Genomic DNA, 25,735 nt, shown 5'->3' on the forward strand with positions numbered 1-25,735 from the left:
CATCTCTGAAGATAATAGATGTCACCTAGTAGTATCAACTGTAATGATAAATACTTGGAGCCTTGCATTAAGAAAGATCTTAATCCTGCAGCCAAACTGGATGACAAAAAAAAAAAAAAAAAAAAAAGACCATAGCCAGTGAGCTTATGACTCCTACCAGGCGCTCAAATCTAGCACATTTTTAAATGCTGCATTTTTATATTTTCATAAATACAATACATATTTGTAGGTTATAGTCCAGTTTTGTAAAACCTAGACTAAGACTTGGGAAATCACAAAATCATTAGATAGCCAAGGAAACCCTGAGAGAAGTGAGAACCCAAGACCTCTTTTTAGCACCACCCACTCCTGAATTCCATCACTCCCTTAGGAACCTTTCCTGTCTACAGGCTAGAAAGAATTCCTTTAAAAAGATTTCTTGTTATATAAATGAGTCAACAGAACAGACATCTCAGCAACATTATCATATGGTAGATGCAGATGTATGTATATAAATTTAACATTATCAGTGAGACACTACAAACCTGTTAAAAAAGAAAAAGGAGAAATCAGGTACAACCAATTAGCTATTTTATTATTAAAACTGTTTCCATTACATACTTACCACATACATACACCAAAATAAATTACATGTAGATGAAATTTAAATGTGAAAGGCTATATCATCCTTTCCAAATCTATAGGAAAAAATAGAATGTATTTTATCTGATCTGTAATGAGAATACAAGTTGGAATGCAACAGAAATAATCCTAATGAAAAAATCAGAGGTGTAGCTATCTAAAACTTTAGAGTGTGCATGCATGTGTATGTTAAATACAAAAGCACAACTGAAAGGAACTTAAACTAAAAGTTAAAAGAGAACACTGAAGAAACTTGATGTAGTTAAGTGGGCTTTGGTTACAATGAGAAAGCACCTGTTTACATGACATCTCTAGGAAAACTATTAGGGCTTTGTGGAACCAAACAGGAAGGAAAGGTAGACTTCATAAGAACATCAAAATGACCAGACAGACAGACTCACCATCTCCATCCCTCTCTTGGCCACATGATTTCTTTTTTCTTCACATATTTTCTTTTCTTAAGGGGTCTGCACCTGCCCATTCCTGTTGCCAGTGGCCTTCACTAGCCTTCATGCCCGATCTGGCATCAGATCTAGCACGATCCCAGTGATTCAATTTCTCACAAGCCAAGTTATTCATGTGTCTCCAAGAAGTTCAGTGTCCCACAGACACAGAACTAGTGAGGCCCACTCATCTCACAGCAGAGCTAGATGTCTGGGATACGAGAGGTCAGTAGCAAAGATGGCCCACATACAATGCAATACTAGGGCATAAACATACAGCTTCAGAGCAGGAAGTTGAGTGAGAACATCTCACTATGAAGAATCAGAGCCCAACTTCTGCAGGAACAAATGCATGCGCATATGGTCAGTTGTCCGAGACAAGGGAAATCTTTCCTGGTTTTTATTTGTCACAGTCATTTGTACTGAGCATATTTTCTAACATCAACACATGTCAATGTGATAATCAGAAAAGAAAATAAATAAAAGACCAAATAGGAAGATTAAGAGATGTGGATGTGACTTGATAGTGTTTGTCTCCTGTGAACAAAGAAAGGCCCTGAATTCAATCCCTAGCACCTCAAAGAGAAGAAAAGGGGTGTGAAGTATGAGCACTGAGTATGGGGAACTAAGTTACAGGTATGCAATTTAAGCTGAGTTTCCAGGTTGCTTTTTGTGAGATATTCCAGTTTTAAATTCTTCTAGTCGCCTCTTCATTCATTGCTATATTCCAACCTTAATAAATGATCCACATGTGTCTATCTATGGACTACAGGCACACTCATTTCCATGGCCGTTCTCATGATCATGTGTACTAGACAGCCTTTCCAGGTTCTCCCTGTCCAGTGGGGGCTCCTTAACCCCAGCAAGGAAGAAAGATGGAGCCTTCCTCAAAAGTTATTGTTGAGCACACCTCTCTCCCATCTGTCTGTCCTGAGTTTGCAGCTCCACTCATCCCAAATGTAGTCTGATTGACCAGTTTGTCTCTTCTTCCTGATGCAGTGAAAACTGCTCTTAGGGAGATGTGGTTCCTGTTCACTGTTGTTACAGCCACAGACCTTCAAGGATGCAGACAAGAGAAGATTCTCAGTAAACACAGCTGAATGGTCCTGGAAGATTAAGGGATGGTTCTGTACTAAAAATGGATTTTTTTTTACATTGTTCTCCACACTGCGAACAAATTTTAATCAACAGAGAGAGTATGTTTCAGAGGGAAATATGGAGGACTTCAGACCCAATAAGATAATTTCTGCATCTTTTAAGTCACTGGTTATGTAAATTATTAAGCTTTTCAGAGCTCCTATTTCTTTTTTAAAGTGCAGTAGACCATGTATTTCTTGTAGAGTTGACTTAAGGACTAAAGGTAAACATATAAACTTACTGACATACACTAGGGGCTTAACAAATGTCATCTATTACTTTTATACTATTAATGTCTTTGGTGAAATAGCAAATACTAAAAGTCCTGTATCATAGATATGTGTAATGCTTGGTCTATTTCTCCATGATTAATAGTGATTTGACCATCAAAAATAGCTAGTATATTTGTAGATCTATAAAAAGTCTAGAAACTTTAGGATTAACAAAAATAGGGAAAATGAAAATCTGTTCATATCTTAGCCTGCACAATTTCATTTCAGATTGTCTCCTACCTGAAAGATCTGTAGTTAATTTAAGCACAATATTTCCACCAAGCCTAAGTTTAATGAAAGTATGCCAACCTGATAAATAGGATCAGATCCTTCTGCTCCTCTTCTCTGTGACTTATACAAAAGCAACACAGTCTTATTATAAGATGGAACTTTCTGATTAAAAAAAACAAAACAGCAGAAATTCCCATCCTGGACTGGCATGCAGCACACTGCTGAAATACCAGGTTGGAAACTGAGTTGGAATCATGTAGTATCTTTTCCTGAAGCCTGACACTGAGAGAATTGCATCTGCTTTGAGGGGATGTGGGTGGGACAAAGCACGACATTCAATGTGTGCTGCATACTTTATGTTTTAAAAGATAGATAGAATGGTGATAGATAGATAGATAGATAGATAGATAGATAGATAGATAGATAGATAGATGATAGATAGATAGATAGATAGATAGATAGATAGATGATATACTTTGAAAAAAGTATTCACTGAGCAGCAAAGTAGGTGATAGAGTAAAAGAGTGAAGACAAAGCCTCTGAAGAGTTACTACCCCAGACAAGGAAGTAGCTCCAGCCCATAGACTGTGCCAACATTCATCCACATGGGTTCATATCATAATACATACCACACTTCACTATGCAGATGTTAAATGGTTTCAGAAAGTTCTTGGCATCTCAAAGATTACAACATAGGAAAAGATGTCCAACACTTTCTGAAAAAGTGATTACATAACCAAGCAATCCTGGGCTTACGTTAATAAGATCTTTATAGTAGATGATTCCTGGACCTCATAAATTTTCTAAATAGTTTCCTTCTACAAAGTGGATGCATTAGGGAGTCCACAATTACTTCAGATGTTACGGCTTATATTACTGATCTTTGAGTGGGGCTTTGTGATTATGTGTGTATGTCCATGATACACATGTGTATATGTTTGTTAGAAGCTAGAGGTAGACAGTGCTGACTTCCACAGTTGCTTTACACCTTGTTTTTTGAGACTGACAGTTCCAGAACCAGATTCAGCAGGCTTCCCAGTGAGTTTCAGAGTTCTATCTGCCTCTCTGCACCCTACCCTGCCCATGCCAGCACTAGAGTTTCAGATGTGATACCTGCTGCTGTATGCTGCTTTTTACAAAGGTGCTGAGAAGCCATTCAGTTCCTTACACTTATATGGTAGGCACTTTACCCACTGAACCAGCTCACCAGCCTCTCACAGACTTTCCTGTGCTGAATTATAATATCTCAGTGATATATATATAGACAACAGATATCAGTCTGTGACTTCAATTGTTAGGGACAGTAGCTGAACTAGGTGGGCTGATGCTCCTTTCTGTTTCCTGGATGCCAGAACCTCCACTCCTGTTATAACAGCCACCCACCACCACTTCCATAATGCAAACCCCATGGCTTATGCCCTTTCAACTGAGAATCAATCTAAATCCTTTCTGTTCTATTACTTCCTTCAGATATTTGATTACAGTGCAACAGTGAGAAAAATAAGGGACACATTATTATCTACAGTTCATGTGTAAAGGTAACCAGAGTGTCTGCCATTCTAATCCCATATTATGGAGAATCCAGATTTCAGTAGCTCAATGCCTGTGTATTATGACCCAGAACATATGGATACTCCCAATATGTGAGAGCCCAAAGCAGGAGACCTTGTCTGTGGATGGAGGAAACCCCACAGTTGGGCTCCTTGTCCATTTAAATTTCTGAAATAATGGGTCCCCAAAGATACTTTCCCTCCTACCCATCCCCCTTCTCTTCTCGGTGGACACCACTATGATACCTTGAGAGAAATATTTGGTTATTATATCTCCTCATTAAATTTCAAGAGTCCATGTGTAGTTCAGTACTATAACTCAAGTTCTAAGATATTACTTGCCCGTAGAAATTATTTTACAGTGTAGGATAAGAATAAGTAGCCATCTCAGGAACATTCTGTTCTTTTAATATTACTTCAAAATGATAAATATTCATCTAGTTAGAAAAATGTAAATCTCTAGATCAGTCAAGTTCTCTTATAAATGTCTGATAAAGCTATTGTCCTTCAGCTACCAATTCAAAAATATGCATGTGTATTCTGAAATGATGTTACACCAGACATCATCTCAAGTTCTGCATTATTCACTTTGTTAAAAGGAAATGTGCCTTTGAGTTAAGATAAACTTTTGGCTTTCTTTTGGAGGCATTCTAAGAACCTCCCACACCTAGCATCTTGGTTGAAAGAAAAGGAAAAACACCCAGAAACTGTGCATGACCCTGATGTGGAGAATCTCGTACCTTTGTTCTTAAGAACCTGTTCAGTCCCCTGTGATTGTATCTCTTGCACAGAAAACCTCCTGGGCCTTGGAACATCCTTCAGAGCTGGACAGAATAGGTTATTGCAGCAAGATCTTTTCAAAAACTATTCCAGGTGGTCTAGTAAGCTGTGGCCTGGCTCACCTAAATACTATCCACCAGTGAGAAGTGTGGAAGCCTATGAGCTGAAGCACTGGAATTGGATAGAGTCAGAGATACAGAAGGTAGTAGAAGTAAAATGCCTAAAGATTAGTATAAATAACACATATAAACAGATATATCTTTGTTTTATTTCCCCCTTCTGTGTCTTAAAAAAACTAAATAGCAAGTTACCCTGCCTTGTGGTGGGATCGTATAGAATAAGTATATGTAATTCTAATCCTCTTGGAGTCTGGTGATGCTAAGTACTCATCTGTATCTATCATACTATCCATTTTCAATCTACTGCAGAAGACTAGCTCCCTTCCAGCACACAAGTCAGCACCTATCACCTATCAGTAAGAAACTACAAAGCACGACGTTTTGATGTGTCTTCTTTTTTTTAATACATTTTTTTGCATTTTTTTATATTTTATTAGGTATTTTCCTCATTTACATTTCCAATGCTATCCTAAAAGTCCCCCATACCCTCCCCCCAACTCCTCTACCCACCCACTCCCAATTTTTGGCCCTGGCGTTCCCCTTTACTGGGGCATTGTTCCACCTATAGGGTTGCAGATCCCTTTAGCTCCTTGGGTACTTTCTCTAGCTCCTCCATTGGGGGCCCTGTGATCTATCCGATAGCTGGCTGTGAGCATCCACTTCTGTGTTTGCTAGGCCCCGGCATAGTCTCACAAGAGAGAGCTATATCTGGGTCCTTTCAGCAAAATCTTGCTAGTGTGTGCAATGGTGTCAGCGTTTGGAAGCTGATTATGGGATGGATCCCCGGATATGGTAGTCTCTAGATGGTCCATCCTTTCGTCACAGCTCCAAACTTTGTCTCTGTAACTCCTTCCATGGTGTTTTGTTCCCAATTCTAAAAGTGGCTATCTTGCCAAAAGCAATCTACAGATTTAATGCAATTCCCATCAAAATTCCAATGCAATTCTCCATCGAATTAGAAAGGGCAATCGGCAGATTCATCTGGAATAACAAAAAACCTATGATAGTAAAAACCCTTCTCAAGGATAAAAGAACCTCTGGTGGAATCATCATGCCTGACCTAAAACTGTACTACAGAGAAATTGTAATAAAAACTGCATGGTACTGGTATAGCGACAGACAAGTAGACCAATGGAATAGAATTGAAGACCCAGAGATGAACCCACACACCTATGGTCACTTGATCTTTGACAAGGGAGCTAAAACCATCCAGTGGAAAAACAGACAGAATTTTCAACAAATGGTGCTGGCACAACTGGCGGTTATCATGTAGAAGAATGCGAATTGATCCATTCCTATCTCCTTGTACTAAGGGCAAATCTAAGTGGATCAATGAACTCCACATAAAACCAGAGACACTGAAACTTATAGAGGAGAAAGTAGGGAAAAGCCTCGAAGATATGGGTACAGGGGAAAATTTCCTGAATAGAACAGCAATGGCTTGTGCTGTAAGATCGAGAATCGATAAATGGGACCTCATAAAGTTGCAAACCTTCTGCAAGGCAAAAGACACTGTCAATAAGACAAAAAAACCACCAACAGATTGGGAAAGGATCTTTACCTATCCTAAATCAGATAGGGGACTAATATCCAATATATATAAAGAACTCAAGAAAGTGGACTCCAGAAAATCAAATAACCCCATTAAAAATGGGGCTCAGAGCTGAACAAAGAATTCTCACTTGAGGAATACCGAATGGCAGAGAATCATCTGAAAAAATGTTCAGCATCCTTAATCATCAGGGAAATGCAAATCAAAACAACCCTGAGATTCTACCTCACACCAGTCAGAATGGCTAAGATCAAAAATTCAGGTGACAGCAGATGCTGACGAGGACATGGAGAAAGAGGAACACTCCTCCATTGTTGGTGGGATTGCAAGCTTGTACAACCACTCTGGAAATCAGTCTGGCGGTTCCTCAGAAAATTGGACATAGTACTACCGGAGGATCCCACAATACCTCTCCTTGGCATATATCCAGAAGATGTCCCAACCGGTAAGAAGGACACATGCTCCACTATGTTCATAGCAGCCTTATTTATAATAGCCAGAAGCTGGAAAGAACCCAGATGCCCCTCAACAGAGGAATGGATACAGAAAATGTGATACATTTACACAATGGAGTACTACTCACCTATTAAAAAGAATAAATTTATGAAATTCCAAGGCAAATGGATGGACCTGGAGGGCATCATCCTGAATGAGGTAACCCAATCACAAAGGAATTCACACAATATGTACTCACTGATAAGTGGATATTAGCCCAAAACTTAGGACACCCAAGATACAAGATACAATTTGCTAAACGCATGAAACTCAAGAAGAAGGAAGACCAAAGTGTGGACACTTAATGTGTCTTCCTTACCTCTAGATCTTCATCCACAACAAAACTCTACAATCTGTGCTTAGTTATAGTGTCTGTTTTGCCTATATAGTACACAGAAGAGCCTTCTGCTAGGAACTTCTTTGGGTTCCCATAACCTTTCCAGAACAGCAGACTCTGACAAGTGGAACAACCAAGTTAAAATGGCCAACTCTGGGTGGCTACAGGAAGCATACAGCTATGGCTTCTGATGGCTCTTAAATAAAATATTAGATGTGTGTCTATTGCCTGTGAGATGTCTGTGGTCCTTTGTTCAACTGGCTGGGATTAAAGAGTATGCAGATTAGTAAACCAGCTGTTTGATAATCGTCACAGCCAGTTACTTGGTTACACATATGGGAAGCAGAATCTCAGTTGCTAAGCAATGAGTTTGGGAGAACCTTTCTGCTGTTCTTACCTATCGAGTTTTAGAAAACATGTTATAGAGAAGGGTACCTCGCCCTTAAACCTACATCTTTTCCTATTTTTCTACTTAGGGCACAAAGTGAATGCAGATTACTTCTCACGTAGGGCATTTCCATTGTTGTTATGGACTGCAGAGCTACTTATATTGGGCCATTGTCATTAAGGTCCTTCTGGATTTAAGCTTGGGACCTGCCCTGTATGTCACTCAAGAAAGCCAAAACATAGCAAAATCAGTAGAGAACTGTGGAAAGGAAGCTAAGTGTGTCTAATGATATTTTGTTTACTTACTCACCCTTGTATTACTCTTTGCCAGAGTCTTAAATGCCTACTTTCAATATTTGCATGCATGCTTTTAGAATAGGTTACTGTGCTAGAGAAACCACCAGGCCTCGAAAGAGGGGCTTGGATAGGAATACTTTATTTCGGTTCATTTGGAACAGGTTTGAATTAGCCTCCTGTTCTAAGGGGTGGCCTGCAAACCAGACAAACAAGTTCATAAGTCTATGTTTCTACTTCAAAGTTTTACAAGAACTCAGAAAGTGATGTCATAAATCACTCTCTGGAATATATCTCACCACATTTGTTGTTTTACCCGGCAATGTTTATGCAGAAGAAAAAAATAAAGGAAGAGTGAAGTTCTGAATCTATTGAAAACTTACCAGTAGTTGAATATTCTCTCTACTTACAGCAGAAAAACCACCCCCCTCCTCCAAAGGCAGTGAGATTCCTATGTACTAGGGCCTGCTACTGTATCATCACCTATGGGTGAGCCTTGGCTAAGGTAAACCCCACAGATAATTTAACATGCAGATATTTATTTTCTTTCTAAAAATTACATTCATGTTCAAAAATTCTCAAAGAATTTTTCCAATAGCAATTCTTTCCTAATAAATGTGAAAGAGAAATTATTTTTATAATGAGCTGACATTTATTAGTAGATAGAAAACTACATGTGCTGCACATGTAGCACAGAGACAGGCCCTGTATCATTCCCATTTCAATGAAAAAGCTTCTGATAGATTGCCTCTGCTGAGCCACACTGAGTGGGTCAGAAATTCAGGTAAACCATTAGTTTGATAGTCATTCTCTGACTATCTCTGAAGGGGGAGGGAAAGGGAAGAAATGAAAGGGGAAGGGGAAGGGAAGAAAGGAAAGGGAAAAAGGGAAAGGGAAAGGGAAGGAAAAAGAAAAGAAAAGAAAAGAAAAGAAAAGAAAAGAGAGGAGAGGAGAGGAGGAGAGGGGATGAGGAGAGTAGGAGTGAAGGGAAGGAGGAGGACAAGAGGAGGAGGGGCCAGGAGGAGGAGGAGACAGGACAAGGAGAGGAGGAGGGGAGGGGACAGGAGAGAGGAGAAGGAAATAGAGGGATCAGGCTCAAGACATTTCTTCATGGTTTTGGTTTCTCCTTTTGAAGTTTTTCAATGACCAGAGGTAAACTAGAAAGGAATCTTATTACTCCAGTACATGAATACAAGGCCGCAGAGAAAATAAGCAATTGGGAGAGAAACCAAAACTAGAATGAACAAACAACAAAGCATTCATCTGGATAAAAATCTATGCAGGCCTCCCAATGTCTCTTTCAACATCTTAATTCATAGGGCATCCCTTGAAAAGTCAGTTTATGTAAATCACCAGTTTCACATATATAGAGATGACCTGTGTCCTTTAACAAAAGGAACATATAAGAAGAAGAGATGTAAGGTACTACTACTGCATCACACTCCACAAACCCTCCTGCAGCTGACTTCCACAAACTCCTCTGTTGAGCAGACCTTACCAGAGGCTTGGATTCAGGACTAAGAACCACAAGGTAATCAGGACAGACCCATAGCACAAAAGAAATCCCCTAGCAGAGCTTTTGTGAGGCAAATGAGGGAAAATCTGAGCCTGAATTCTGACTGTTTAATTTACCCAATTCTGTTTAGATGCAATGTGACAGAGATTAAGTAGCCACTAGCTTCACCTGCTACACATGCATTGTTAACTGTTCCTGGTGCTAATAGAACCACAAATAAAGTATCCTGTTACCTGCAAAGTATGCCAAATTAATTTTGTTCTCCAAATCCCACCCTTTGCTGAATTAAGAGCAAATTTAATATAAAGCCATAAAATTAAAAGTGAGCATATATAGGTCTTAGATTTGCACTGTGTTCTTAATGCAGTGTCCTTGTTTCTTGGGGTGGCAGTTTTGAAAGCATCACCTCATAAGAAAGTAATTTTGAGATTTTAGAAATAAAGCACTTTTGGCTAGTGTCCAAGAGTCATTGTCACTTTAAAACAAATTGCTGATTGTGACAAAAATATATTAACTCCTATGTGCTTTAGTGATGATGATTTTGTCTCCTACTCTGAGATATGCTCACAGTTTAGTGCTCTTGAGGACTGAGAGACATACTGTTTTGACAGTGATCTAAAGCACACTTAATACAAATAAGGCAAAATTGCACATTTATTGTCACCCAGAGTAAACCTACGTAAATCTCTCTCTCTCTTTTTTTCTATCACACATATATATATTATTTACTCAGATAACATTATTTTCTCTTCTTTATTCCTGTTTGAACATGGTATATTTTAACAACATTTCCTTCTATTCCTGGAATTAGTAGTGAGCAACCAGAATGGCCTGAACATGATATTACAAACCATTGCCCTTTTTATAAGACATCTTATTTCCCAAACCCAAAGCCCTTTACAACTGGATCTTTTTGAATTTTGAGACAAGGTCTATTGGAAACATTCAAATAGAGGGTAAAGGGTGTCAAAAAACATGCCTGTGGGTGTGTGCTTATGATTAGCACAGCTCAAATATGCCTGCTTATTATTTTATTTAGACAAAACTATGGTGGGGATATTTTTTGTTAGGTTTGTTTTTTTCTTTTTTCTGTCTCACAAAAACCAAGTGTTCTCTAGCAATGAGGCAGCGGAAAAAATCAATACTTGCCATGTACCATGTAACCAATAGAATAAGGGGAATGATTTATGTATGGATGGATGCAGCTTGAATCAGCTGGGGTCTCATACAGGGAGCAAGAAAAAGAGAGGAGACGGAGCGGAAGAAGGGAGGAAGAGAGAGAAGGGCCAGGCAAGCTCAACTGCAAAAATTATTTTTAAAGTGTGTCCAGATATTTTGTTTTCTTTTTTTTTCCTCCTGCAGCAATAATGCCCATCTCTGGCTCTGCAGGACATAGGAGAACCTGCAATTTGTGGACTATGTGATGGCTCAGCTTTCCCCTCCTTACCTCAGTCTTGATTCCATGTTCATATAAAGGTGTTCTGAGAAAAGGAGAATGATGCATGACCTGCAGCCCTTCAGCTTTCCAGGCGTCTGTCTCCACCCTACGAAAGCCTAGTAATGGGTTGACAAGCACTGGTTGACAGCAAATCAGGCCATCAACAAGATTTTACACACACACACACACACACACACACACACACACACACACACACACACAGAGCACCGGTTCCTGAGGAGACCAGCGGCAAGGGCTTGCACAGGAAAACTACTCTATACCTCATGAGTTCCTGCTGGAAATAGAGTTTGATTAACTGGAAATCCAGGGAGCTGCGGCATTTAAAGGTATTTAATCCTCAAGGTAACTTTTCAAGGGGTTGATGCCCTCACTGAAAGCTGAGCTTGAAGTATAGTTTTAAGCCTACAATGGGAGGGCCCTACTTTAGAGCTGGGTATGTGTCCTATTGTATGCTGAATTCTAGTTATGTTTTACGCTGGGTTCTTTATTTTTATTTTTTATTTATTTTTTTGGTTTAAGATAACACTGCAATTTTTTAATGAAAAATAATTTCTCTAAGCTCCTACTTTCTACATCAAACTCAGAATGAACCATGTAAAATTATCTTAGAGACAGATTTGATCATTTCTTTGGAAGAGATTAATTTTAAAGATGTATTTGTATAAATCTAAGTTCATTTTTTCTGGTTATTCTATATATATAATGTATGAGAAAATGTAGGAAGCTTGACAGTACCCTGTTTGCATCAGTCAGTTGAAAAAGGCTGACTTGTGTCCCTTTCTGAGGGAAGCAGATGCTAAATGAATGTTCCTATGTTTTTATGTCCTTTAACTCAGACACAGTATTAATGTCAAACTTGGGCAGTCCAGTACAATATACTGTATTCTGTATGTGATTCACTGCTCTGCATATAATACACAGCAAATGTGTCAGAATAATGTCATGTAGTTATGACTCTCTTAATTTAAAGTTAGTATTGTTAATATTTAACCTCTATAAAGATAACTTCCATCTTCAGTTGACAAATATATTAATATTAACTCTCTTGATAAAATTCCATTAATTTAAAAATAGGTATACCTACATGATACAAATATTTTTAATCTCAATATCAAAATTCCATGCTGTTTTAAATATAATGTATATGTATATGCATATACATATATATTCATGGTGTAGTAGATGACAATTTTTAGTGATTTTCTTTATGTATATTTATTTACTAAATTTAATAAATTATATCGATATAGTCCTATTTATTCTGTAGAGCTGTGCATTTATTTAGTAGTTGGGTTTGCTTGCATAGGAAATAGGATTGGAAATGAAGTGCAGATATTAAGAGAACAGTAAGAACTATTTTCAGTGGCAAGACGGGCCCTAGTCTTTTAAGTGACTGTTCATATTTATACCATTTTATAGAAGCCATTGAAGATTGTTAAGTTTTAACTTTATTATTATAAATGATCTACCCTCCTTATAAAGTTTTTGGGGGAAGATTACTGTACAAACCAAGGAAGTGCATCTAATTTCTCTCCTTCAAGTAAAATTAAGAAGAACAACAAAAAACATAGTACAGAAGTAAGGCATACATAATAAATTATCTTTCAATAATTATAATTAAGACTGTTTCCTTGAACATGCGAAAATGAGCCTACTTTCTTGGTGTAAGCAAAGCCTAACAACTGCTGATCTTGACTAATGCCTGCCCCACTTGTGTTGTCCCCTAACAGGTAAAACAATGGGACTTTACTTTTGAATCTTTTGCCTCATCCAAGCTGCCTGGGTGACAGATAATGAGAAAACCTGGAGACATCCAAATGGAGTGGAGACTGTGAAGCTCAGAGCTGAGGGAGCCTCAGCCAGAGGAGTGTCACTACAAGCAGGTACGCACTTAGCAGAAAACTCACTGGAAATTAAAGAGCACAGGCACCTGCAAGGTGATGCTGAAATGTGAGGTGAGCAAGCACATCCGGAAGGCTGTAGCATTAACAGAGATGGGTTGCTGCAGTTAAGGAAAACTGTTACCTGTCGCAGAGAAAAAGACGAAGAGCCCGCCAGTAGTCACAGAGTGCTCAAGGAGTCCAGCTAGATAGAGAATAGTATTTAAAGTGGGCCTCACAAACACAGGAACCTAGCGTGTTAGCAGGCAGAATCCTGGACTCACAATAGGAAGAGCACACAAAAACCACTAACTATAGGCAAGGAACAGATCTATAAACAGTACCTTCAAGAACTAGATTTCAACACTGGTAAATTTTTTTTTTTTTTTTTTTTTTTTTTTTTTTTTTTTTTTTTTTTTTTTTTTGGAGACAGGGTTTCTCTGTGTAGCCCTGGCTGTCCTGGAAAACTCACTTTGTAGACCAGGCTGTCCTCGAACTCAGAAATTCGCCTGCCTCTGCCTCCCTAGTGCTGGGATTAAAGGTGTGCGCCACCACGTCCGGCTCTGAAAGGCCTTTTGTCTAAAAAGTTTATTTGTGTTTACACAACTTTTCTGGGTTCTAATGAAAGCCAATACTCCTTTGCCCCCAACGTGAGATTAATTTCCTGTAAACATCCTGAGTTACGGTTGGCAATGAAACTCATGTGACCATCTTCTACTATGACATAAAAGCAAATCTCCTGGTAAGCAAGGGTCTTTAGCAAACACCTGCTATACTTTATTTGCCATTATTGGTGGTTAAAATTTCGCTGATGAAATGTCCATTCCAGAGAAAAGTCGATATCTGAGCTTAGCCTCCTGCTTTGTTTTAATACCACAAATTACTTTGAAACCAATCAGATAAATAACTACTTAGGAAATATAAGGAACGAGTTTCATTTTGTTATTCTAGCAGCCACTAAAACCAAGATAAGATAATATCTGTTTCCTCTTCCTAAAAAATCAATTAATCCATTTAATAAGAATTAACAAAGGAATTGATCTTAAAAGCTGAAATTTTAAATCTAATTTCATGAATGCATTAGGAATAAGGTTAAAGACATTTTAATGCTAAAAACAAAAATAGTATTAGCTCTAAAGAAGAGATAAAGTGCTCAGACCTGAGAGAAAACTGGTAAGCTTCCCAGAAAAGAACTGATTCTTGCTCATTCCATTTTTTTTCTCCAATTATTTTGGTACAGGTAGAGCATCTTGAATTAGCCCAGTTCAATCTGAGCAGAATTAGATGGCAAATTACTATTTTCAAATCTAAACTTATTCACTAAAAGCATACAGAGCTTGGATTCCATTTAGCAGAAAAGCTAAACAAAAGCAAGTGTTGATCCATGACTGTTCCCTGTCACACTGTTAGAGCACAGTCACCTGGATATCAAGATCTTGCCAAGGCACAAAGGCACAGACACATTCGATTGAAATACTAAAAGGTGCCTAAGCGAAGCCACACTTCAGCTGGTGCTCCTAGTGGAGTGAGCTTCCTTAGCCCCTGTCCTGCTCTTTGCATTTGCATCTTATAGATTATGGGAAGATATAGATCCATTTGTCTCTCACAAAGCTGTCCAACTCTGGTCACAACCTCAAATGGTTTTACTGTATGGGTTGTCTCATTTATTCAAGCAGATTTTTATTTTCTTTACGATCTAAATGAGAACACATCCACCCTTCACACCCCCAGGGAATGATCCAAAAGATGGGAGGATCTTAATAAAACAATTAATTATGATAAATTTCTGAATTTTACTCCTTCATCCAGGGCTATTTCCATGGCAACATCCTTTCTTTCTATTGTTGGGTTGTTGCTCATTAACACAGCAGGTTAAGCCCAGGGCAGCCAGGGCAGGCTGATGGTCAGCTTTTATTTTCTCTGGCCCTTCAACAAAGGTTAGTTGAGGTCACTAGGAGCCAAAGGGTAATTACTTTTCCTCCTCAGGGTTAAAGGGACACAGATTGCTATTGGGACAACTGTATGGATGACCTTCAGCTTTTAATGTTTAATCTTCCCTGCTTTCATCAGACACAGAAGTATGACACAGCAATCATGATGCTTCCTCTATAACTAAAATGCAGAATAGAAAGCCAAATGTCTCCTCTGAAGCTAACAGAAATTAGCATAAAAATGTCCTTTCGATCAACTTGGATAAGCCAATGCACAGAATCTTTGGAATAAAGAATAGACAAATCATGTCAGAAAGATGCAGTGGGAGAGCAGCTTTTCCTCTTCTACTCATCTGTTGTTCACAATCTTCCAGGCTTTTTCCTGAGGGCATGTTAAGGCTGAGAAATATAAGCTTTCTTCCTCCATTGGGAGCTCTGTTCTTCCCCTTTAAACACCAATCTTTTCCCTATAGTGGACGAAGAATAAATCAGATTAAATGAGTTTTCTTTAATCTCTTTTCAATTCTTAAAGAAGATCAGTCTTTAAAATAATTAGGAGAGGGGTGTCTTTTCAAAGTCAAATTTCAAAACATTTTCCCCTATTATTTGAAGTAGCATTTTCAGATGAGACATGTATTTTTTATCTGAAATTTCAGAACATAGGTTCTATAGATTCCAAAATTGGAGACAGATACCAAATGGAATGTGTCTGTCATTTCTCAATCACCTAGAAAAGTATTTCCAGGTACCTGGCCATGATGCTTACTTATGGCTTATATCAAGAGATACATAGAAGAAGGCTAGTGCTCCTTCTAGAACACTAGGCCAGGGTCACCTTGAAAGGGCTCGTGACCCAAAGTCTTAATAAAAAGAAGCATCCAGAGAATCAAAAGCAGACCCTATTTCATCTAGAGAGAGGGGAAACATCACTTCTGTCCATTTTCTAAGATTCAGCTGAGTGTGAGTTGAGAGATGTATGACTTCCCTCCAGGCCTCTTTATGCAGTAATCAAGCTTGTTCTAGCTCTCACCATATCTCTCTATGAAGTTATCTCTCTGCTCAGAAACCTGCTAGGAAACCCCCAGATGTACCTTCCAAGGCTTCCTGACCAGACTGCCTGCTCCATCAGCTTCTGCCTCTGTCTTGACCTGTATGTTCTCTACTTCCTGTCTCAGCTTCTCTGCCCTGCCAAAAAGACTTCAAGTGCCCTGTGTGCGTTTTTCCCTTCTCCTGGTTAACGCTACCCCCAATTAATATAAATTCTCTCTTACAGCTCTTCGTCCTCTAAAAGAGTGGCTTATAATGTAGTTCTCTCAGGAATTTCTCCACATTTTATTCTGTGTTATGACACATCTGAACAAATTTGATGAAAGTCTTACATATAATGCACATAATATCATGTACACAATGCTCTGAAAACCTCACCTAAATATCTGAAACCCATAAAATAGAAACTTTTAAGCAACGATGCGTTAAATTATTCTCATTCAGAAATTCATTGACCTCTTACAAAAAAATTATATTAATACTCCTTGCATAGCTATCCTTGGTAGTAATCCTGAAAATTTCTTTTCTCACTTTATTTTCTCTTGTCCCTTCAACATTTCTGTGAAGTCTTTGAAGTTATCACTCTTGAAAGCACAAGTTTGGCCTCATCATGCTCCAGACTCCCACATTTTTGTCCTTCCTGCTGCCAGTAACCAATTCACTGCTGCTGTTGATAATGCTAATAATGGCTATGCTCAAAGATATCATTTTAGAAGCAAGTCTTGGGTCTTCAACACCTATGGAATACAGAAAAGGACAGAGATGTTGGGCCTGGTATTTAGAAAGGAGTATAGGAACTAAGGAAGCAAATATTACCATCTACTATGCTACTTGGTTAAAAACTACCCAGCGAGGGGCTGGAGAGATGGTTCAGTGGTTAAGAGCATTGACTGGTCTTCCAGAGGGCCTGAGTTCAATTCCCAGCAACCACATGGTGGCTCACAACCATCTGTAATGGGATCCAATGACCTTTTCTAGTGTGTCTCACATACATAAAATAAATAAAATCTTTAAAAAAATTACCCAGTGAGAAGGGAAAGAACAAGACCCATCACCATGCAAGGCTAGCTGTCAGTCGTGACTGATTTAGAAAAGAAAAGCTCTTTGCTCCTTTATGGACTAAAGCTACAAGGATCAGTGTGTTCTCTGCTCTGCTTGGGGCATTTGATCTCTGCACTCCTGTCCATGCTGTTACTGACATGCGGTAGTTATTTGGGGCTTCAGGAAGTGAGATGGACTCAAGGAAGGTAAATTTTAAGAAGGGTTTTGAAATCCATCTGCTCTTAGTTACTAAAGATGCCTGATTGATGTATTTTCCTAAAAGCTCCACATCTCCAGCATCTCAGGCATGTTGTGAGGGAGATACTTAGGAGCATCACCTTCTCGGCTGCTGTGAGGTTGCCATTTGAATACTCTCTAAGCCAGGAACAAATCATAAGAAAATCACATCAGATGTTTTAGGTCAGTTTCAGCCCACAGAAAACTTCACACATATTCATATTTCACTTATTTCAAAGCAAACACAAGCATTTTGCTTTACAAGAAATGCAAGCATTTCTTAGCTGTTTCTTGCTAGTTCTGGGAGTCCTGTTTTCTCTTACACACCAGTGTCCCTAAATCTTTGTGTATAGTCGGCATTTCTCTTTTCCATTTTGTAAAAAAACTGTTACCAGAAGGTAAAGCCTATAGGGATTTTTCACAATTGGCTTTCTACTTTTTGTGCCAGAAATAGCTGTGACCTGCAATTCTGCAGATTGCCGGGCACATACATGGAATGTAAAGCTGTGTCCTTCTAGGAGGCTTTCCCAGGAGGTATTTAGTAGTTCTATAACCTGATAGGGAAGTGGCTGTTTTAAGGCACCAAGTTCTGGTGCCAAGTGAACAATGAGTGTTCAGTGCCCAGTGTTTTGGGGGGTAAGATGATATTCTCAGGGCCAAACTGAGCTAGACTTGGGAAGAAAATCATTTGACACCATATGGAGATTTTCACAACTGTACCAAATTCAGATTTCCCAACCTTAGCTCAGACGTGCTGATTCTGTATCTCCAGAAATCTGTTTTTGACACCCTGCTAGGTGATGTCAGTGTTCCTTGACTGTAAACTCACTGGGCAATGAATTTCATGTCATAAACTGATTTATGCCTCTAAAATGGATTGGCACCCTTCTCTTTGCTAAATATTTTCTCACCTTTCCAGATATATTTGTTTTCTAGATACTAATTGGTCTCCCTTCTGGTGTTTTACCTGGTTTTGATATAGAACTTTGGCTTGTGTGAAACATGAACTTTTGTCACAGAGCCCTCCTCATGTTTACTGCTGCTGCCCTACTACTGGCACAGGGAACTTGTCTTGCACCTCACCTATCATCTGTATCCAAAGAATCAGTTTCTACAATTTCATTACAGATGGTTGTGAGCCACCATGTGGTTGCTGGGATTTGAACTCGGGACCTTCAGAAGAGCAGTCGGCACTCTTAACCACTGAGCCATCTCGCCAGCCTGCTAACAGAGTTCTATAACGCATAAGGAAACATCATTTCTTACATAAGAAGCTCATGCTATTAGGAGACAATAAACTTAGTACAGTGAAGTACACAGATCACAGGGGCAGACAGACAGACTAGATTAGGGTGTCACATACACAGCAGCGGAGGTGGGTGGGAGACACAGAGACACACACCTTAGGGCTGTTAGACTATCTGGGTGATAAAACACACCACACAACAAACATTGAAGAGCTAATCACAGTACTCAGAGAGTAGTAATACCTGGATAAATGGTAGCTGTTAATCATATGGGACCCACATTATAGACAGTCAGCACAGGTTGGAAGTCCAACCCAAAAGCTTTCTTGTTGGTTGTTTTTGGGAAAACTAATCTCACATTGAGGCTCAGTTTCATCATTTCTAAGTAGGAATTCACATTGCATTTTAGGATGCTGTAAGGTTTAGGTAAAGACATGTAAATTCCTAGCACTGTGCCTGAAGATATTTATTGTGTTAGTTTTTTAGTTTCCACGTGGTTCACACAAACCAAAGTTCTATGTTAAAAGGAGGCAAAACATTAGAAGGGAGACAGATTGGTATCTAGAAAGTACAGATGTCTCTGGAAAGGTAAATAATAATAATAATAATTAATGAAGGGAAGGGTACTTGTTCATTTTAGAGACATGAATCAGCTTGTAACATGAAATTCACTGCCCAGTGTGCTCTAAAGCCAAGGCACACTGGCAACACCTAGCAGGGGGTTAGAAACAGATTCAGGGAGATACGGAATCAGCACATTTGAGCCAAGATTGAGAAATCTGTACTTGGAACAGTTGTGAAAAATCTCCATATTTAGTTATTTAATTTAGTGATATAGATACATTACCATTGTTCCAACTTAGAATTCTGCAACTGACATTTGAGATATATTGTCAGAGAAATACCAAGTGTTCTCTCCTCTCTGGTATGGCTCATGTCAAAGGAAGACAAGTGTCAATTTGAAATTTCTCTGAGGAAAGCAACATTGGTTAGCTCTAATTATATGCCTCATTTCATCAAGAAATTGCTATGAGTCAGTAGAGTAAGATTTCTTATGAGTAGAGCATGAAATAATTAAAATGGGGCTTTCTACTCGGTCATGTACACAGTCTGGGCTGGGAGGAGGTAGTATGCCATTTCACATTTTATACTTGGCAATGGAAATGCATTGCTTATAGTAGAAAGCTGGAGTCTTTCTCAGTCAGGTGAGCAGGCTTCGAAAGTTTCAGCTTGCTCTTGAACCTCTGCCTCCTTCTTTTGTGCAGCTCTGCCCCTGCTTAGACAGCAGTTCTGACCTAGTACAAAACACTGCAAAGCCAGCATTCCAAGACAAGAGTCTCCTCTTCTCCTCTCCACATTGGAGCCAGAACCAAAGCCCTATCTTGTACTCCAGACTCAGTAGTTTCTTGAAGACCCTCTTACAACTTCAAGCCTCTGAACAGAGTGACAAATGTCACAGCTGCACTTCTTACTCAGAGCAATCTGAAAAACCATCCACAGATGGTTCCCAGGTCTTAGGAGTCTGAATACTCGTGATTTTTTAATAGTGGAACTTAAAATATGACAATAGTTTGTTTTTCCTTGTAAAGAGGGTTTGGTTCTAGACATTTAAGTCTTGGGGGGTCTTCAAACTGTTATTTATTATCTATTTCATTCAATAAAAGGCACTAAATTATTAAGATGTAGAAACACAAATCAGAGCGGGAAAAGCTTCCCATACACTCATGTGTGAATGCATATGCAGGTATGTGCAGGCATGTACAGGTGTGTACACACATACATATGCATGCATACACACAAAAAGCATAATCTCATGTTATATTTTTACCATTAAAGGGCAAGATATTACACTGGAAATCCCAGTATCCACAAATGTGCATGCTGGCATCTCTGTACCCTCAAGCACCTTCCTTCCATGGCTTGGCATGGGGATAGCACAGCCTACTCCAGGTCTTGAATCTCCTAGCTACTTGCTCTTCTTAGCCTCTGTCAGGTTTGAAGGGGAAAGCCTTCACTGGAGTCTCTTGTGAGAGTGTATGGAATTCTCACATCCTGTCTGAGGCTGTACCTTCTGGGATCCTTGATATTGGATGTTCCATATTGCTCCGGCCATTACATCAGGCCCAACTCTGTACATCCCAACCACCCTCACTTCAGCTGACTAAGCATTTGGCATTTTGCTGCAATAGAATTTTCTTCAGTTACAATTTAAACTCTCTTTTGTTCTCTGTCAATCAGTGACCCTTACTGAGTTTCTATATTGTGCTAGGTGCATGGAAAACAAGCATGAAGAAATGCAGTCTATCCTCAAAGCAGTTATCAACAATTTATTTCTCCTTGGAGACCTGAAGTATCCCATATACTTTTCCCAGTGAGCCAGAGACCTAAACCACAGGCAAGTGATAGAAAGCAAACACAGAAACTAAAACTGATGCAGAGTCAAGGGCTCCCAAGGATCTTTGCAATGTGTAATCTGCATGCAAGGACATGTTGTACCCATGTTCTCCTATGGCTCTTCCATCTTCCTGCACAAATGTGACTTCCCCTCCCTCAATGTTGCTTGAATAATTTGCACATATCATCTCTCATTTAAAACTTTTCAACAACCATAAATCATACTTACCAAATCAACAAGAGGCAGAGAGAAGGAGTAGGAATATACCTACCATAGAGGGATAGCAGATAAATTCTTACCTGCCCTGCCACCAAACTAATAATGCCTGGAGCAAATCAGCTCACCCCTCCAGACCACAGCCTTCTCTTTAGAAAAACAAGTCAGTTGAAGTAACCCTGTCAGTACAAGTGGTACACACTGCATGTGCATGTGTCCTCTTAAACATTAGAACTCTATGAAATATCAAGCATCTTGGCTCATTTCATAGAAAAAGAAACTGAGGCACTGAGCAATAAAACAGATTTGGTCCAAGTTCTGTAACAAGCAAGCAGACGAGAATTAAAATACATGCCTTCTCTTTTGAGCACCTCCTCCATTGATCTCCAAGCTAGGCCATCCCCCAGTAGATGAGATTTACTGGTACTAATGACCTCCTTGGTGCTCATTTTATTCAGGTCTGTATGTGTAGAATGACTGCTGAGAGCTCATATCACATAGACTTTAGACCAGCTCAGCAAAGAGCATACAGAAAGAAAACTATGAATCAGGACTTCATCATCCTGAGACTAAAATAAACATCCTCCAAATGTTTTCTCAGGTACTTTAGAGAACAGCTGCATCCTGTGGAAGCAGAGAAGGAAACAGCAGCATCCACTAGAAAGCAACACTGGGAGTCAAGACATGACAATATCCAAATAAAAGCTCAGAATATGGCTTATTCTCCAGACCAAGGCCATAACGTAGTGCTCTCACCCCCATCACCAAACCAGGTCTCATGTTCTCTAGGACTTTTTCTTTGATTTAGCAGGGAGCCACTAAATCCATAGGAGTGACAGAATAGAGCCCTCCCTCCCCTTGACATTCTTTCTCTGAGCACCTTGGTGGATATTGGGTCTCTTGTAACAACACTATAATGTCTTGCTGCAATTGAGGTCATGGCCTTGCACAGCCCTTGAAGCACAGGTGCTTGTGGGCTGGGGCTTGCTATATGATGAACTACATCTCTAGCCAACTAAAGAGTAGTCTCATCTTACAGCATCTGCTAGCATCTCCTCCTGCTTCCTCTGCCACAACAAATAGCAGAACCATTGCTTCAAATGCCACCTGTAATATCCTAGTCCATGAAGCAGCTGCTTCTTGCTAGGACACACGGTGCTTTCCCATCAAGCCCTGCCCCCACCCTCCCCTCCTTCTGGCACAGACTTCTGAGCCTTCTGGCTCTGCTGTCATCTGTTCCAGGATGCCTTTCCTGTCCCTGAGCAACACGAACAGCTTTTCTCAGGGTCCACAGGGAATTTCCTGTGCTTTCCTCACAATTTTGCTCTTCAATGTGGTTTCTCCACATCTGGTCTGTGTTTTCCTCTTCAAAGAGCTTAGAGCAGTGCCTGTCCCCTGTAAATATCTGCTTGATTTTTCAAACAGCCTTCCTCCAATCATTAGAAGAATACAGTCTGTAAATATACAAAATAAAAGTAGGGATCCTTTGACTTTTGTTTTTTCACTCTCAAATTGTTCAGTTGTGAAAAAAAAAAACCCTACTTTAAAATAAATTGTTGACTGACAGAGATGATGAGAAAGGTGAGAAAAGGCTTGCTGTAACAATTATGTACACGGCCTGTCTCAAGTTTCTGAGTACATACATGCCAAGCCAAGACCTGCTAATTGGACCTCCAGCACATCAAGGTCCTTGCTGCACAGCTGCTGTTTACCCCAGCTCCAGAAGAATATGAGCAAAGTAGCCAACACCAGAAGGCATCCATGCTCTATTGGGCATTTCATCACCCTTGCCAAGATAGAGGTTCAACAAAGGCAAGAGCAGCTGGTGTGTTTTGTCACCCACCACTCCACACATACCTCTAACTTCAGTTGAAAACCAAGAGTGTTATTCAGAATTTTGACAGAGAATTGTTTAAACAATTCTGATGGAAAAGGTAAACTTTTCCTCTAGAGACATCAAAGTTGGTAAATGTGAAAATTCTCCCAGGATTTTCATGCCTCAGAATTTCTTATACTAATACCCTGTGTGCTAGTGTGAGGTGCCTGAAAACCATTAGTAGTGTGGACATTGTTTCTGACAGCCAGATGTATAGGTCTACAGGGGAGGAACTAGAGGAAATTGTGTGAGGCATTGCTTTGAAGATTATGTCCTGGGAGCATGGAGCCTGAGGGTGTCCTGCTGCATATAGGTGAATACAGGCTATCTTTGGACTTATGAATGACCTGCCAGCAAACTTTGATTAGTGTTCACTTGATCAAAGGCAGGAGTTACTGAATGGCAAAGGGACCTCCTTCACCACAAAACACCAAGAACTTTAGCAAAGGATCACTTTTTAACAAGTGGATAGACTTTTTGTTCCCTAATTCATCTTTCTTGACTTTTTAATGTTATATATACCATATTTTTGTTCCTGTACTGTGCCATTCAGTAAGCCTTGAATGTCGGGAGAACTGAATGGAGCTCAAGCACTGAGCCCTTAATAAGGATGAAGGTCCAAATGTGACTGTGTTGAGAATCAACAGAGCATTGCCTTTCTCACATGTTTCTTTACCCATAGAAGCTTGTGCCTTGCAGGTTCCAAAGCTAGAAGGCCTAAGGTGAGAGGGTGACACTGAAAATCACAGCTCCCTGAGAGCACCAGCGCAGGGAATGGAGGGACAATTGCAGAGAGACAGTTTCATTCCATAAAATGTCAAATTGCACAGTAGTAACTATAGCAGCAATAGCTAGAAGATGTGAATAAGAATGGGACTTTCCCTAGTCCACTTTCCTAAAGCAGACTTCTGGAAGGAGTACCCCATTGTCCATCGACCTTTGACAGACAAACCCAGGGGGCCGAATTGCATACTCCTTCCCCTGAGTTCATTTTCCAAGCATTATAATCAATTGGACACTAGTTGTCAATTTCTACACCTTCCTTTTGTCTCAACATATTCTAAGGCACTACGTAATGGTTGTAGTTAGGAGCACCCTTTAGGTTGTGTATAAGAGGGTTAACAGTACATTAGCATGCCCACTATCAATCAGAAAATTGCAGGTCAGCTCCTTGAATGATATGTTGCTGAGCACATTAAATTCTTGAACTCAGCAAAAATATGCAAACACTTTTACTCCTGAAATTATGGTTTAGGAGGGTGGAGTAAATGGACAGTAAGGAGGATGATCAATTTAGAATGGTTTAAATGGAACAATAATGGATTGCTACTTTTTCATCTTATCTAGTGTAGAAACTAAGTGCCCATGCTATCATTTTAGTATGAAGGAGATGGTGATGAGTAAGAAATCAAAAATAACTTTCTCGGCCTCTGCTTATGTGGCAGTACTTAAGCACCTGGGACACACACAGTGCCTTGACAGGGAGCCAATAGATATTTACCAACTGATAGCACTGGAACAAAGTGAAGAACAAATCGTTCTCCTTTCTTCTGGACATTGTAGACTTCACTTTCCATCTAAGCTTATGCAACTCCGGGCTCTGGTTACCATAGATTCCAAAGTTTATTATTAACCTCCCATGTAGTACTCCTGAGTGACTCTCCATGACACTACTCTCCACACCAAATAGAATACACATCCCTCTGTACTCTAGAGTCTATATTTTCTATAAGATGAAATCAAGAAAGCCCTGCACTGAGAACTAATCGCATCCTCTATTTTCTATTCCATATTGGCTGGCCCCCATAAATTTTGGTGAAAATAATGACTGGTCTGTTTTTTAGAGAAAGTTTGCTGGCCCTCTTTTTGAGATAAAAAATAAAAAACAAAACTTAAGCTCTCTTCTTTTAAAACTTGAAGTACTCTTGGGTATGAAATTTAAACACATAAATCCATAAATTTAGTCCATGTTGTTATGGGTAATTCTGTGGGAGCACATAGTCTATGTGCAATCCACTTTTCTCTTTGAAGAGTAAATGAGGATGCCCATTTTAGTACAGCTAGTTCCTCCACAACATGCAAGATCATCTCAAACTATAAATTCTATTTTAGAAATAGATATAGAATAGACTTTTCAAACAGATGTATACAGCATATACTCAATATTGACATGTGAAATGTCCTTTTAACTATGACTAAGATACTGTCATCAAGTGTGACATTAGTTAGCTGCATCAGCGACCTGAGACTATAAACACAACAATTAGCAGTTTTGAGTTTTCGTTTCTTCTACAATTGTATTTTGATATCTAAGCTCTGGAAAATGTCAATATGCTAGTTAACTATACTAATCTGCATTAAATGTATATTTTAAATATTAAAGTTATTAATGTAACCATACAAAATACTATGTACTACTGAGATATAAAAGACATAGTCCCTGCTCTCAGAAAATTTTAAATCTAATGGGAACACTTTATAGATTTTTAAATTTCATATAATGAATATACATAAGGAAAGGAGATTTTGCTTAATTTAAGCAATTGTGTAAGTATTATTTCCCCAACAGTGAGGAAAAACCCAAATGCACCCCTAAAACCTTCCTCCAACTTTCCTAGGTTTCATGAAGACTGGAATTCTACTATATTCTGCAAATTCACTTCTTTTGCTTA

The 25,735-nt window shown here is 39.2% G+C and overlaps 1 long non-coding RNA gene across 1 annotated transcript; it reads left to right on the plus strand.

Annotated features, from left to right (window-relative positions):
- The first annotated feature begins 10,963 nt into the window (after positions 1–10,963).
- 2810471M01Rik (RIKEN cDNA 2810471M01 gene) lies at positions 10,964–22,676 on the plus strand. Its single transcript, NR_045906.1, has 3 exons — positions 10,964–11,519; positions 12,924–13,076; positions 21,789–22,676. It is a non-coding gene; the product is annotated as an RIKEN cDNA 2810471M01 gene (long non-coding RNA).
- Positions 22,677–25,735: the final 3,059 nt, after the last annotated feature.

Source organism: Mus musculus, chromosome 11 (genome assembly GCF_000001635.26).
Source record: "Mus musculus strain C57BL/6J chromosome 11, GRCm38.p6 C57BL/6J".
Taxonomy (NCBI): domain Eukaryota; kingdom Metazoa; phylum Chordata; class Mammalia; order Rodentia; family Muridae; genus Mus; species Mus musculus.